Source organism: Dermacentor silvarum, chromosome 11, assembly GCF_013339745.2.
Source record: "Dermacentor silvarum isolate Dsil-2018 chromosome 11, BIME_Dsil_1.4, whole genome shotgun sequence".
NCBI classification, from domain to species: domain Eukaryota; kingdom Metazoa; phylum Arthropoda; class Arachnida; order Ixodida; family Ixodidae; genus Dermacentor; species Dermacentor silvarum.
In genome coordinates, this window is record NC_051164.1 from 26,594,005 (window position 1) to 26,600,505 (window position 6,501).

The 6,501-nt window shown below is 51.0% G+C and overlaps 1 pseudogene; it reads left to right on the top strand.

Annotated features, from left to right (window-relative positions):
* Nucleotides 1-6,259: 6,259 nt before the first annotated feature.
* LOC119434170 (U6 spliceosomal RNA) lies at nt 6,260-6,322 on the top strand (annotated as a pseudogene).
* The last annotated feature ends 179 nt before the right edge of the window (nt 6,323-6,501 follow it).

The following is a 6,501-nucleotide window of genomic DNA, read 5'->3' on the forward strand; positions in this document are numbered from 1 at the left end:
TTCAAGAATGCGGTGGCGGGTTTGAGCTTGAGCACGCGAGAGGTCTGTGGCAACCATGTTCAGAATGTCGATGCCACTACAACGCGATGACGTCAAAGCGTTGTTTGAGCGGCAAGGATCGTCCACGGAGAAGTTCTCGACAGGGTGATCTTTCAAAGCGCCGATGCAGGTTAGTGATATTCCTTGCTGGAGCACCTGTGAGGTCAGCGCCAAATTAACAAGACCAAGGCTGCTACAGTTGTCTATTATTGTGAGGACTGTGTTTAGAACGGTGAGGCCGTGCGTAAGCATAACGTCCGGTATTCGTGTAACTACATTATCACTATCGGATGGAGCTGGCGAGGAGCACGAATCAGCATGTGTCGCAAGTTTAGGTGGCAGGTGAATGACGTCAATGCAGTTTATATGTCTCTGAGACGGCTCACTGGTGTCGGAGAGAAGAGGCAAGGCTAGGCGAAGAAAGCCGGTCGAACGGTCTTTAAGAGCAGAATTGGTGGAGAGAAAATCGATTCCAACTACAATGAGCCTTGGTTTTGTTCTTATCTTCAGGTGTCATACTAGAGCGCCCGCGGCGTTCTCGTGGTACTAAATGAGTCACCTCGTTTATCTTTCATGGAAATGGGTGGAACGTTATGGGGTCTGATACAGGAAAAGTTGAATTAAAGTGTGTGCGGTAATTACGCCCTCTTAAGCAAATTACGTATTCAACAGCTACGCTGCGTTTAAATATATTTTACAAACGGTGCATAATTTAACCCGGTGTCCTGGACGAACTATAACTGCCCCCGAGATCAAATATTGTGAAACTGGGGAATACAATATTAGCTATAACCATTCGCTACCTCATTCTTAATGCAGTCTTCCGGTTATTTAACGTTAGGCGAATCATTTTAGAACCATCCATCAATGCGCAGTCTCCGTTTATTGTGCAGTTGCTTCTACGATCCTCAAAATTTTCATCGCCGTTGGTTCGTACCGGTATAATACGCAGATAGTATTGTCATGTAGTAGCGAAAGTGGAGAAAACAGCAGCAAAACTGTGAATTACGAAACTAGCTCTTTATTCGGCGCACTTGTTCCCACAAAAACAGGCTACACTCAAAGAACAACGACAGCGGCGAACACAGTCGGCGCCCGTCGAAAATATGATCTTTGGTTCGAGCGCGGCGCCTTTTATACATCATTCGTCGAAAGTTCTAGTGTTATCACTGGTGCCTTCAGGAGACTACTACACAATTCGTGTCGCGCATGCAATCAGATCATACAAGGTTCTTCGACAGCAGACAACGGATAGAACCGTCGATAACACGCGCGAAACTTGCTATACATGCAAGTGTGTCTGGCGCCAAGCGATAACGTTTAACATTTCTTAGCCGTTGAAATGCGGTCGCCGGATACATATAAAGAAGTATCCGTATCGATATACTTTTCTATTTATTTATTTATTTATTTATTTATTTATTTATTTATTTATTTATTTATTATACAAACTAAATATCTTTCTATGGTTATTGCGTCCGTTTTCGTGGAGATCGAACTTTTACCTCCGATACAGAGGTGCCGATGCGAAGAGTGCGTGCCCTCGTGCGGCCGAGTTCATGGACCTGTCAAACTATTGTCGCTTTTTCAAACCCACGTGCTGTCACGCGAAAGCTCATACGCGCGTGAAGGTTTGAGATGATGTGCAGCGCTCGGGATTGACAGCTTCCTGTCTTATCGCCACTCTCACCGTGTGTTGTGGCTGCGGGAGAGGGATAATGCCAGATGCATTCCACGGTGGCGCTCGTGCCGCGGGGTAAAACACAGGTGTGCGGAATTGGCTTATATAGTATGTATAGTCACTTACACTACCGCTACAGACGTGATCTTTAACGGCTTTGTTGTCGGCAGAATTACACCATGAAACAACGAACGATATACCCCAGTGTACTCTCTGCAACAAATCAAGCACATCATTTCTTACAGAAATAGCTTTCTGCTAGCGTTCCGCTATTCACGTGCAATGACAATCATCGTCTATGATTTCTGCAGAATTTTTTTATTTCTTTATTTATATATTTGTTTATAATATATTTTACCAAAAGCCCAATCAAGCTGTTACATGAAAGAAACAAACACACTATGATTTCCGTGCTGTGCTTTAATAAAATATATCATGCACAGTCGCGATCGAAATTTTGGAGACCAATGGTGCCGCAAATTATTTTTTCTGCGCACTTTAAATATTCTGGCTGAAATAAAGTCCTACAGACTACGCGCACGTGTTAAAAATAGAAATGTGTTGAAGCAATTCCACGTTGCAAAGCTGTACTAGGTATTTTTACAGCAAAGCTGTTAGGGCCTAGGTCCCCGAGGATCGTGTCCACGTGTAGAAAAAAACTTTCATCATCAGCATTCGCACGAGCATCATCGTCTTTTTGGGCGCATGGCCCCTCCTCCCTCCCGGCGGCTGAGCCCCCGCTATCTCTCTTGCGCCAATCGACCTTCTTTTATGCCGCGTAAGAGTTTTATGCCGCGTCTGAGTGGAGTTGGGCCCGGCTGCGAGGCTAGTGCGTCAAGCCTGCTGGAAGCTGCGCCCGACTTGAGTTGAGCCCTGCTGGGAGGCTACCGAGGCTAGACCGGCGGCTCTCCTTGTTCGCGTCCCTCCGCCTCGGCTGCTGAGGCGCGCTCTTTCCCTCACTCCTCCGGTTGTTCCACGTGCGTCTATTAACAGGGCCGCTGATAAATGGAAGGAAGGCGAGGAGGGCGCGGCGCGGTGGCCCGATGGCGGGGGAGAGATAGACAGACAGACAAAGAACTTTATTTGTGGTCCTGAGGAACCGCTTTAGGGTACCTCCCTTTTCAGGGAGTCCCCGTAGCCGTCGCGGGCCGCACCCACGTCGGGGTCGGAAGGTCGTGGTCCTCCGCCCTGTCGCAGGCCCTCTGGACAGCCCGTAGTTGCTCTGAGAGGTCGCCGCTCTTAAGGGCTGCCTCCCAGTCCGTTAGAGTGGTAAGCGATGAGCTGCGTAACGCAGGGCATTGCCAGAGCATATGAGATAAAGAGCAGTACGCCTCCCCACAGTCTGGACAGTGGGGATCTACATTAGGCGCGAAGTGACTGAATCGGCCCCTGGAGGGGAACGACCCCGTTTGGAGCATGCTAAATGCCGACGATTGTGGTCTAGTGAGTTTAGGATGTGGTAGCGGAAAGGCCCGCCGAGCAAGTTGATAATGTGCCAAGATTTCATGGAAGGTGAGGAGCGAATCCCTGTACAGTCCTAAGTCGCCGCCCGTGAGTCTACCGGAACCACCGCGGTGTGTTATACCTCGCGCGCAGTCATGGGCTAACTCATTGGCGTTAACAACCTCAGAGTGCACATTGATTCCCATATGGGCCGGGAACCATTTTATGATATGAAAACCAGCAGCCCCCTCGGTGCCGAGGATGGCCGCCGCCTCCTTTGATATCGAGCCGGAGGCGAACGCTCGGGCTGCAGACCTAGAGTCTGTAAAGATATGGGTACGTAGAGGGTCCTTCAGTGCTATAGCTACAGCAACCTGCTCGGCTACTGTTGCAGAAACCTTCCGCACGGATGCTGAGTTAATGAGAGAGCCATTGGAATCAACCGAAACTGCGACATAGTGATCAGAACGCCCGTACTGGGCGGCGTCAACGAAACATGCAAGATTCGGAGTGGCCGCAGCCACTTTTAATAGTGAACGAGCCCGGGCTACCCGGCGCCCTACATTGTATTGAGGGTGGACGTTACGTGGCAGGGGATCTACCTTGAACGTATCTCTGACCATGGGTGATAGGGTCGCGTTGCGCTCCATGATTTCCTGGTGACCGCATCCAACGGATTCTAGGATGCGTCTCCCCGCTCGCGATGATGAGAGTCGTATTATTTGGGCCACTCGTTGGGCCTCGATCACCTCTGACAGGGTGTTGTGCATGCCTAGTTGCATGAGACGCTCGGTGCTGGTAGTGAGTGGTAAACCCAGCACGCGCTTGATGCTTTTGCGCATGAGGCCGTCGATTTTGGCCTCTTCCCGTTTAGACCAGCGCAAAGCGGAAGCTACATAGTTAACGTGGCTCATAAGAAACGCGTGGTAGAGCCTGAGGAGATTGCTTTCACTTAAACCCCCCCGGCGGTTCGAGACCCTGAGGATAAGCCTAAGCATGTTCTCCGTCTTGGTGGTGATGCGGGCTATAGTCTGTGAGTTGCCCCCGAGCGATTCCAGCAAGAGTCCGAGGACCCGGATGGTATCCACTCTGGGGATTTGTTCTCCGTTCCTCGTATAGACGGCTATGGGAACTTGATCTAAGGGTGTGGAGCACCTAACCCCCCGTCTGGTGGGCCTATACAATAGAAGTTCGGACTTGGTTGGTGACAGACTCAGGCCCGTGTCTAGTAGAAAGTGTTCTGTGATGTCGAGCGCCTCTTGGAGCGCACTCTCAACTGCAGCGTCAGACCCTCCCATGCACCACACGGTAATATCATCCGCGTAGAGGGCGTGACCAGTTCCTGTTACTGTGGCCAGTCTTTCCGAGAGGCCCTTCATGGCGATGTTAAACAGTAGGGGAGAGATGACCGCCCCTTGCGGAGTGCCTCTCGCTCCCAATGTAAATTCCTTGGATTTGACCTGCCCTATTTTGACAGTGGCCTTGCGATCCCTGAGGAAGGAGCTAACATACGCATGGAATCGTGACCCCAGGCCCAGGTCCGAGATCGCGTCTAGCACGAACCGGTGCGAGATGTTATCAAAAGCCTTGGACAAGTCTAGAGCCAGGATGCCCCTAGTGTCTCTAGTGTCATCATCAAGGATTTGCCTCTTTATAAGCAGCATGACGTCCTGTGTGGAGAGTGCCGGCCGAAAGCCGACCATGTTGTGAGGGAATAACTACTTAGTTTCTATGTGCTTAGATATACGGTTGTGAATGGCATGTTCGGCCACCTTGCCTACGCAGGACGTAAGTGAGATGGGCCGCATGTTCTCCGGCGCAAGAGGTTTGCCTGGCTTCGGGATGAGCACCACTGAGGCTGTCTTCCAGGAGTCGGGAACGAGGCCCGTTTCCCAGATTTTATTGACTTCCTCGGTGAGCAACGCTACTGAATGTCCGTCCAAGTTTCGGAGGAGCTTATTGGAGATTCCATCCGGGCCCGGTGCAGAGCGACCGTTGAGCGTTTGGAGCACCTCCCAGATTTCGGATTCTGTGAAGGAGGCGTCGAGCTCCCCCACTTCGCCCCCCCGGTAACGAGGATAATCCCCGTCACAGGAGGGGCCCAGCGGGAGATACTTTTCGGCCAACTCTTGCAGGAGGACGTGTTCAAATACGCCCGCCGCCTTTTGATTGTGAACTATGCGATCAATGGCTAGTCTTTGATTGCTTTTGCTTTGCGAATCGTCGAGTAAGTGCTTGAGGAGGTTCCATTTTCTCCCCGCTCTCATTTGCCCATCAACCGAGGAACACACCTCGTTCCATTGTTGTTTGGACAGTTCGATGGAATGAGCTTCGATTGCACGATTGAGCTCCGCAATTTTCTTGCGAAGTCGGCGATGGAGTCTGTGCGTTCTCCAGCGGGCCAGGATGGAGTTTTTGGCTTCTAGGAGGTGCGCAAGGCGTGCGTCCATCCGATCAACTTTTAGGTCGGTCATAACCACCTTGGTCGCAGCTTGTACGTCCTTCTGTAGTCTTGTGAACAGACTATCGAGATTATCGTAGTCGGTCTGGTCCGCTTTCCGCAATTTCCGGAAGGCATCCCAGTCCGTCACTTTAAATTCCCTGGTAGGGGCTGCGCTAATTGTTAGGGTAATCTCCACAATGAAGTGGTCGCTACCCAGATTCTCTTGCAAATTTCGCCATCCTGCTCCGGGGGCGTTCTTGACGAACGCCAGGTCCGGAGTGGTTTCTCGGACTACCGACGTGCCGATTCGCGTCGGGTATTGAGGATCCGTAATAAATTCCAGTGAGCAGTCAGAAACTGCCTGGACTAGGAGATTGCCCTTGGTGGAGTTGCGGGGATATCCCCAGGAATCGTGGGGTGCATTGAAGTCACCCGCTATCACTATGGGGGCCCCCTTGGTAAGGGCCACCGCCTTTGTCATGATCGTGGCGAATGCCTGCCGCTGATCCGACGGCGAGCTGTATATATTTAAAAGGAAAACACTGCTCTTAAGCCAATTGTTAGGGATAATTTCGACCATAATGATCTCCACCCTGGTTTTGCCAAGTGGTAATTTGTGTACTTGGAAGGAGCACTTCCGTGCGACCAAGGTTGTACTTCCAAAGTACATATACTAAAATTGGAACGATACAGAGAAGATTAGCATGGCCCCCGCGGCGGGGGAGAGATAGGCGGCTGCCACACATGACTGCGCGTGTGTGTGCCCGCTCTACGACTGCGGCACATGCGCGCAGTAGAGATGGGCAAAACGGCTCACTTCAGTGAGCGACTGGGAACGGCTCAGCTCACTGAAATGAACCGGTTCACTAACGTGTAAAACCTGGTATGCATATTT